This window comes from Lontra canadensis, unplaced genomic scaffold (genome assembly GCF_010015895.1).
Source record: "Lontra canadensis isolate GAN:19392208 unplaced genomic scaffold, GSC_riverotter_1.0 scaffold22, whole genome shotgun sequence".
Lineage (NCBI taxonomy): Eukaryota > Metazoa > Chordata > Mammalia > Carnivora > Mustelidae > Lontra > Lontra canadensis.
Window position 1 is genome coordinate 22940336 of NW_022631016.1, and position 10362 is coordinate 22950697.

A 10362-nucleotide genomic window follows, 5' to 3' on the forward strand; every position below is an offset into this window, starting at 1 on the left:
GGGGGGTTATTATGGACATCGGGGAGGGTATGTGCTATGATGAGTGTCGTGAAGTGTGTAAACCTGGCGATTTACAGACCTGTACCCCTGGGGGAAAAAATATGTTTATAAAAAATAAAATTTAAAAAAAATTATCTATATATAAAAAATGAGCCAGAATAGTGGGAACAAATTAAAAATAAAATTTGTCCTATGAAGTAAAAAAAAAAAAAAAAAAAAAAATTATAATTATTTCCCTTACATTCTGTAGAGAAATTATAGCATATAAGAGTGTGTCAATATGAGAACTGGTATTATAGAAAATGAGGAAGATCTTAACAGTCTCCTTACTTCTGGACCAATTCATGTCTATATTCAAAATACTGGGCTCTAACTTGTGAATCTGATCATTTAATTCCTTTCCCCAAATCTCTTTCATTGCACACACACACACACACACACACACAAATGGTACAAGACTATATTATATGTGACCTACTTAAACATTAAGCTCATTTACTTCTGCTCTCATTTAGGGCATTTTAAAAGTCAAAATATAAAAATATAGGAAAGATAAACAGCATCAGCAATCATCAACACAGGTCTAATCCTGTTTTGGTTCACACCAGTCAATTTCCCTCAATCCTTGAATAATATAGAAGCAAATCCTAGGCAGCATATTTCATTAAAAAAATAAAAATAAAAATAAAAATAAAAATAAAAAAGCATTAGAACTAAACAAAACATCTTCCAGGTTTTAGCCTAGAAATTTAATAACAAATCCTTAATATTATAAAAATATAGTTACTGGACATATTTCCATGATGTCTCTTTCAAACTTGGTTTATTGAAATCAGGATTCCAATAAGGCACAAAATATTGATAGCCTGATTGATGATTTTCTTGTCTTTATAGGGTTTTTTTCCCTCTTTCTTTTTCCATGAAGTTTGTTTTTTCTTGTAGGAATTCGATTGCCTTATACAATTAACAAATTTGGATTTTTGTTTGTATTCCTATAGGTTTTATTTTTAACATATTTCTTTAATTTTATTTTTCCTATAAATTAGTAACCAAGCAAGGGATTCAATTAGATTTAGATTTGACTGTTAAGTTTACTTCAAAGTTAATGTGTTTTACTTCCTATTTCTTCACATTAGGTGGCACATAATATCTGGTTGTGTGAAGTTTCATTCTTAAATTTGATCACCAGGTTCATTAACCTAAAATCCCTCTAGACATGCTATGATTTTTAAACACTAATACATTTAGATGTACTGTTACTTTTATGGCTTTGAGTGATCAGAACATACTTTATATGACATTATAATAATTATTCATTTTAAAGAAATAAAATAACTGACAAAAACTAATGTATAAGAATAGTAATATAATGCTTTGGGACATGAAAAATTAGAAACACATTTAATGTCAAGGAATAAAAACATAGTAAATTAATGTGGTAGTCCTAAGATAGAATGTTTTGTGATAATAACATACATTCAAAAAGTATTCAGTATCATGGAAAATATTCTTAATGTAATGTTATAACAAAAAGTACCAGTGATAGGATTTCTTGGAAGATGGCATACTGAAAGGATACTAAGCTCACCTTGTAGCTATTATTTTGGTGTGTCTATGGGACAGCTATACAACTAACTCTGAAAATGACCTAAAAATTGGCAGAACAGACCTTTCATGGTTAATCATGGAGAAGAGGCCACATCAAGAAGGGTAAGAAGGGTAGAGGTGAAGTTGGGAACTAAACCCCTTGTGGGACACCTCAAAAAGGAGTGGAACCACCAGCATGGAGAAAGCACAAGTATCAGACCCCAGACAAGGCAGCCCTAGCCCTGGGGAACTGCACTTGGAAGACAAGTATCTATAACAATTGTCTTTGACAAACAGTGGAATTTAACTTCAGGAGCTTTAAAAATTAGTGAGCTTAACACCATGCAAGACAAAGGGTAATAGAAAACGGGGTCCCTGCCCTTAAAGAGCCTGCATGTTAAGTAACTTACCCTGTGACACAGCACAGAAGCAACTGTCTGAAAAGTGCCTGGGATATAAGTGAAGGAGATTCATTGTATAATCTTAAAATGTGTGATGGAGGGGCAGGGATCTTCAGGAGATTTTTCCCAGAACAAAAGTACTGGTGAGCACCATCTCCCTTTCACTCCCCAGCCTGGATGGCCAGGAGCCAATGCTAACACTATAGTAAAGATTGTACATTAATCACTTATAAACCCAGTAAGGAGGTAAAAACAAAAAAAGCAATAAAATCAATTATATCTACAAAAATTAGTCAAGGGATATGTAAAATAAAATGATGTAAAATATAACATCATATTCATAAAATGAGTAGGAGTAAAAATTTAGTGCTTTTTGGATGTGTCCAGACTTAAGCAACCATCAACATAATATGACTACAATACACATAAGATGTCGTATATGATTCCAATATTAACCACAAAAAACCTATAATAAAAATCTATAATAGATACACAATAAAGGAAAAAATCCTAACATAATACTAAAAGATGTCAACAAACCACAAGGGAAGGAAGCAAGGAAGGAAAAAAAAAAGGAAAATAGAGCTATAAAAACAACCAGAAAACAACAAAATAGCAATAAGTATATACCAATTAAAAATTACTTTAAATGTAAACAGACTAAATTCTTCAATCAAAAGACATAGGGTAATGGAATGGATTTTTTTTTTTTCGGTGCCATCTATATGCTGCCTATAAAAGATTCACTTCAGACCTAAATACACATACAGACGAAAAGTGAAGCAATGGAAAAACATATACCATGCGAATGGAAGTTAAAAAAAAATCCAGGCTACCAATATTTATATCAGATAAAACAGACTTTAAAATAAAGACTATAGCAAAAGACAAAGAGCACTACATAATGATAGAGATTAATGCAACTAGAGGGTAGAACAATTGAAAATATCTATGCATTCAATATAGGAACACATAAATACCTAAAACAAATATTAACAGACATAAAGAGAGAAATTGACAATGACAGAATAACAGTAGGGAATTCTAACGCCCAACTTACATCAATAGACAGAAAATAAACAGTGATTTTGCTCAATATATTACAGCAGGTGGATCCGGCCAGATATATGCAGAACATTCCATCCAAAAACAGCAGAATATACATTCTTTTCAAGTCCACATGGAGTATTCTTCAGGATAGATTACATGTTAAGCCACAGTATAAGTGTCAATAAATTTAAGAGGGCAGATATAATACCACCACCATGTTTTCTGAATACAACAGTATGAAACTAGAAATCAATTATATAAAAAAAAAAAAATGGAAAGAACACAAATACATGGAATTCTAAAGGACATGCATTACTAAACAATGAATGGATCAACCAAGAAAGGAGAGTGGAAATTAAATATTTGGAGACAAATGAAAATGAAGATACAATGGTCAAAAATCTTTGGGATGTAGCAAAAGCTATTCTAAGAGGGAAGATTGTAGTGATACGAGTGTACCTTAAGAAGCAAGAAAAATCTAAATGAACAACATGACCTTATACCCTCAAGAGCTAGAAGAAAGGACAGAGCCCAAAGCTAGAAGGAAGGAAGTAATACAAATCCCAGAGCATAAATAAATAGAGACTAAAAGAACAGTAGAAAATATTGATGAAACCAAGACCTGGTTCTTTGACAAAATAAACAAAATTGATAAACCTTTAGCTAGACTAATCAAAACAAAAAGGAGAGAACTCAAATAACATCAGAAATGAAGGAGGAGAAATAACAGACAATGCTACAGAAAAAAAAACAAAGAATTATGAGAGAATATTATGAAAAATTATAAGCCAACAAACTGGACAACCTGCCAGAAGTGGGTAAATTCCTAGAAACATATAACCTTGTAAAACTGAATCAGGAAGAAATAGAAAATTTAATAAATCAATTACTAACAATGAAATTGAATCAGTAATCAAAGAACCTCCAATAAAAGTCTGGAACCAGATGGTTTCACAGGTGATTTATTTATTTATTTATTTATTTATTTATTGAGAGAGTTGGAGAGAGATAGAAGGGAGGGGGAGAGGCAGAGAGAAAATCTTAAGCAGGGCATGGAGCCTAATGTAGGCTCCATCTCACAACCCTGAGATCATAACCTGAGCAGAAATCAAGAGTTGAATGCTTAAGGGACTGAACCACCCAGGCACCCCTCCACCAAACATTTAAAGGATGGTTAATAACCATTCCTTTTAAATTAATCCAAAAAAATAAAAGAGGAAGGGAGACTTCCAAATTCACTTTATAAGCCTAGCATCCCACTGATACCAAAAACAGACAAAGACAATATCAAAAAAGAAAAATACAGGCCAATACCTCTGATGGACAAAGATGCAAAAATCTTCAACAAAATATTAGCAAACTGAATCAATAATACATTTTAAAAAAGAATAAAATTCACCACCATCAAGTGGGATTTATTTCAGAGATATGTTTCAATATTTGCAAATTAATCAACATGATATACCATATTAATAAAAAATAAAATTATATGATCATCTCAATAGATGAAGAAGTATTTGACTAAATTCAATGTTAATTCATGATCAAGAAACTCTCAACACAAGAGTTTCAACTACTACAAAATCATAAAGGACATATATGACAAAGCCAAGGCTAATGACATGTTAATTAGGAAAAGTATAAAGCTCAGACCAAGAATAAAGCAAGGAGATCCACTTTCATAACTTTCATTCAACATAATATTCGAGGTCCTAGCCTCATCAATCAGATGCAAAACAGAAATAAAAGCATCTCAAGTGGTAAAGAAAAAGTAAAAGTCATTATTTGCAGATGACATGTAGAAAGCCCTAAAGACTCTAACCCCCCCAAAATAGAACTGATAAATTCAGTAAAGTTACAAAATGTAAAATTAATGTACAGAATTCTGTTGCTTTTCTACACACTAATAAAGGATAGCAGAAATAGAAATAAACAATCCCATTTACAAATAATAAGCAAGAATACTTAGCAATAAATTTAACCAAAGAAGTGAAAGACATATTTTGAAAACTATGACATTATTGAAAGAAGTTAAAGACAACACAAACAAATGGAAAAATATACCATACCCTTGAATTGGAAGAATATTTTTGAAATGTCCATACTACCACAAACAATCCACAAACTAACAATATCCCTATCGAAATACTAATAGTATTTTTCACAGAACTAGAATAATCCTAACATTTGTATAGAACCACAAAAGATCCTGAATAACAAAGCAATCTTGAGAAAGAAGAGCAAAGCTGAAGCTATCTCAACCCCAGATTTCAAAATATATTACAAAGCTATAGTAATCAAAACAGCACGGAACTGGTTCAAAAATAAACATAAAATGGGTCCTGGCTGGCTCAGTGGGTTAAAGCCTCTGCCTTCAGCTTGGGTGGGGATGGAGCCCCGCATTGGGCTCTCTGCTCTACTGGGAGCCTGCTTTCCCCTCTCTCTCTCTGCCTCCCTCTCTGCCTACTTGTGATCTCTGTCAAATAAATAAATAAAATCTTAAATAAAATGAAATAAAATAAACACAAAATTCAATGGAAGATGACAAACAGTCCAAAATAAATAGACAGCAGTGTAGTCAATTAATCTATGATAAAGAAGGTAAGAATATACAATTGGGAAAATACAGTCTTTTCAATAAATGGTTTTGGGGAAAATAAACAGCTATATGAAAGAAAAAAAGAAAAGGGAAAAGAGAAGAGAAGGGAAGGGAAGGGAAAGGGAGAGGAGGAGAGGGGAGGGGAGGGGAGGGGAGGGAAGGTAAGAGAAGAGAAGAGAAAAAGGGAGAGGGAAAGGAAGAGAAAGGGAGGGGAGAGGAGGGGAGATGAGAGAAGGTGAGAGAAAGGGAGGGGGAGGGAGGGGGAGAGAAACCAGACTACTTTTTCACAACATACACAAATAGAAATTCAAAATGGATTAAAGACCTAAATGTGATACCTGAAACCACAAACTCCTAAAAGTACACATGGACAGTAATCTCTTGTACATTGCCATTAGCAACATATTTATGAAGTTTCCTCAAGCAAGGGAAACAAAAGCAAAAACAAACTGTCAGAACTACACTAAAATAGAAAGCTTTTACATAGCAAAGAAAACAATCAACAAAAAAGGCAACCTACTGAATGGGAGAAGATATTTGTAAATTAAATATCCTATAAAGATCCTATAAAGGGTTAATATCCAAAATACATAAAGAACTTATACAACTTAACACCCAAAAAAAAAAAAATCTGATTCAAAAATGGGCAGAGGATCTGAATAGGCATTTTACCAAAGACGACACAGCCTACAGATACATGAAAAGATGCTCAACATCACTAATTATTAGAGAAATATTAAAGCCACAAAGAATTATCATCTTACACTAGTCAAAACAAGCTCTATCAAAAAGACAAAGAGGCTCCTGGAGGCTTAGTCAGTTGACTGTCTTGGTTTTGGCTCAGGTCATGATCTCATGGTTGTGAGATAGAGCCCTGAAGCACAGAAACTGCTTGAGACGCTCTCTTCCCCTCCTTCTGTCCCTCTCCAGCTTGCTCTTACGTGTTCTCTCTGAGTAAGTAAATCTTAAAAGAAAAAAAAAAAAAAAAAGAGGACAAAAAGTAACAAGTATTCACAAAAATGTGGAGAAAAGGGAACCCTTGTGCACTTTTGGTAGAAAATAGTATTCCACTATTTGTGGAAAATAGTATAGAATTTCCTCAAAAAGTTAAAAATAATAATATCATACAATCTAGTAATTCCACTACTGTCCCTAACCCACAGAAAACAAAAACCACTAATTTGAAAAGAAATATGTATCCCTGTTTACTGCAGCTTTAGTTATAGTAGCCAAGATACTGAAGTAACCCAAATGCCCACTGATGGATGAATCAATAAAGAAGATACGGTGTACACACACACACACACACACACACACACACACACACACACACACACACTGAAATACTACTAAGCCATAAAAGAAGAATGAGATCTTGCCATTTGTAACTACGCAGATGGACCCAGAGGGTATTATGTTAAGTGAAATGAGTCAGATGGATAAAGACATATACCATATGATTTCACTTATATGCAGATTCTTAAAAAATAAATAAATAAACAAAAAACAGAATCAGACCTATAAATATGGAGAACAAACTGGTGGTTGTCAGATAGGAAGTGGATGGGAGGTGGGTAACACAGATACAAAGGATTAAAAAATTCAAACTCCTAGTTATAAAATAACAGTCAAGGAGATGAATTATAGCATAGGGTATATTGTCAATAGTATTGCAATCACAGATGTTCATTACAGAGAAAAAACTGAGGTTTGCTGGAGGGGAGGCGGGCAGGCTAATGGGTTAAATGGGTGATGAGTATTAAGGAGGGCACTTGTGAGGAGCACTCGGTGTATGTAAGTGATGAAGCACTAAAGTTTACTGAAACTAATCTTACAGCATATGCTAACTAAATTTAAATAAAAAACTTGAAATTAAAAAGTGTACATACATATTTTACATTATCATACTAAGATATTTGTGCCCTACAGAAGTCATAGAATAAAATATACTATTGTACTGGGTAGGGTGCCGGACTTTTAAAGGGAATGCTTATCATCAAATAGGTCCTCAGAGAGAAAACAGAAACCTTAGAGAAGATATTAACTTGCAAAGGAAAAGAAAACACATTTCTATTTTCTAGTCTTTCTCTTTAACTAATATTCTTAAGAATGTCAAGCCCTTGCATATATAATTTATCATAGTAGTAGGGGATGGGGTATATTAAAAGGTTTTAGTACTCATTACTAGCCTCGTGAAGATGAGCTGCTGCTTTGGAAAACCATAAATATTTATTTAAAACTCAATTTGCCACTATCTGTGCTTAATTAGAATTTTTATAATCCTTGTTTCATGAATTCTCAGTTTCTTAAGGTAAAAACTTTTTTTTTTCTTTTTTTAAATTTCTTTACCCTCACTCAGTCCACCTCTTCTTCTCATTCAGCAGAGGAAATCCTTCCTCCATTAGTAGCGACACGTTTTTTAATCAGATCTAATGTTTGGTAACTATCAGTTTCATCTTGACTCGTGTCTTCAGAAATACTGCAAGGATGCGGGACCTGGTAACTGATAACTTATTATGCGACTGTCTGGATTTTAAGAAAAAGGAAAAGATCCTCTCTGGCTGTTATGTTGGTATTTTCAAGCTGCTCCTGTTTCTGCAGCCAAGGGAACCGTCTGGGAATGATGTTGAGTGAAAAACGTGAGTGAAGGCCGCATATTTGGGAGAAGGAGGCTAGGAGAAGCTAACTGGAGTTCTCTGGGTGAAAAGAAACTTGGTACTGTTATCACTCCAGACACGCGGAGAGACTGCGCAGGAATATCACAGAAAGTGGCGGAAGAAAGCTGAACGAAAATAAAGTTTTGACTTCAAAAAAAGCATATTCAATCCATATGGAAAGAATAAATTCTCCACTTGTAAAATTTGTAAAAGTTCTGTGCACCAACTGGGTTCTCCTTACTGCAAGGGTTATGCCTACAAAAAGGGCATCTGTGCAATGTGTGAAAAAAAAGTTTTGGATACCAAAAACTACAAGCAAACATCTGTACAGATGTATTGATGATGTTTCTGGCTTTCTATGTGATTTTATTTTTTGCTTTGAATTTTCAAGGCATAACATAGATGTTCAAGTCACAAAATAACATGTTTTAAGACAATTAATATTAAACCAAGTTGATTGGTATTCATTTTTTTGCTCTTAAGAATTTCTAAACAACATAACCAGTTTCCTGTCTTAGTTCCTTTCCTAACAAGCATCTTATTGAAATAGAATAAGTAGCAAATAAATGAAAAATATTTTCCCATTTCTGTAGACACTTATTTATCATTATTCATATAATTCTTATCCTCATTCTCTAATTATAGATTTAACAAAAGTGAGAGATTGTTGGTTGATATTTTATTATGAACTTTGCATCAGACTTATAACTCTTCCTTTATTCTCTTGTTGGTGTCATAGTTCTTAGAATCAGCAGTCTCTATTAATTGTAACTTCACAGAGCACTGGAATATCTGAGACCATTATAGCTGAATAGTTCCTTAGTCATTAGCCCAGATCTAAAACACAAGCTGTATTTATGACACTTTATTTTTGTTCTTGAAGCCAAAGTGCCAATACCTTTTGTATGGGAATGGGAAAACAAGTAACCCCATGCGTGTCCAAGTGAATACATTGAATTTCAGAAAAATATATTCTGTGCACATTACCTTGAATTCAAACTGCACTGAAAGCCAAGAAAACAGTGTTCATCTATGGGAATGTGTAATGAATGAATTGCCACTCTTAGGAAATCTTTCTTAAAATGCAAAAACCAAAAATTTTTTATCTCCCCTCCCCACCAAAAATAAATAGAACAAAACCAAAATAAATAAATAAATAAATAAAATAAAATAAAAAAAAAACTGTAAATTGCAAAAGTAATGTGATGCTTTACTAATTTTGCTAGTTGTTTTTGGAGCTTTACAAAGAAAAATTTTTAAATTTGTCGACGAGGCTCTTCTTTCACATTAACATGGTAGTTTTTTCAATCGAAATTTTATATCAGTTCTGCTTCATGACATTGCCATTTTATGTAGATTTTACTTTCCAATTCTATGTTTCTCTCATCATATCTAGTTGCTATGATTTTCTTCTGAATTCTGAACAAATTGACTGATTGTGTTTCATTGCATAGATTTTCTAAGGAACGTAACTTGCCATCACAATTTTAAATTTGATAATTTTTCTTTTAATCAGGAATACATATTTTATTTCTATTCTCTGGAATAATTATATGAACTAAAAGGTAATGATAGCTTCAGGTAAAAAATGGAGGGTGTGTGAGTTCCTGATTTATGGGCAACTACATAGGTTGCAGTCACAACTGGAGAGGCCTATGTTAAGACACCCCAAGGGCAGAGAGCTCAGCTCATATGGAAGTTCCTCATCTACTTCATCATTCTCCCTGGGGTTGAAGTCAATATGCTGACTGTTGCCCTGAAGTCACACCAGGGAAAACACATGCTCTCTACCTATGTTCATCCCTGCATCAGGTGTAAGCTCTTTCTCCATAAAGATGGCAACAATACTTTATCCCAGAACCTTCATGCAAAGCCACTTCCAACCCACAATGATATGAATAAAGAAAATCTGCACCTCTTCCCTGACACCATGGACCACAACACCAGTTTGGACCATTACTCTGTGCATGGACCAGTCAAGTGTATGGGGCTTGAAGCTTATTTCTCTACTTGTACCAAATGATGACCTGTAGACTGATCTTCTAACCCTTTGCTTGTGACCAGAGAT

The 10362-nt window shown here is 33.6% G+C and overlaps 1 pseudogene; it reads left to right on the forward strand.

Annotated features, from left to right (window-relative positions):
* Positions 1 to 8634, forward strand: part of LOC116870319 — a 13022-nt pseudogene extending 4388 nt beyond the window's left edge.
* Positions 8635 to 10362: the final 1728 nt, after the last annotated feature.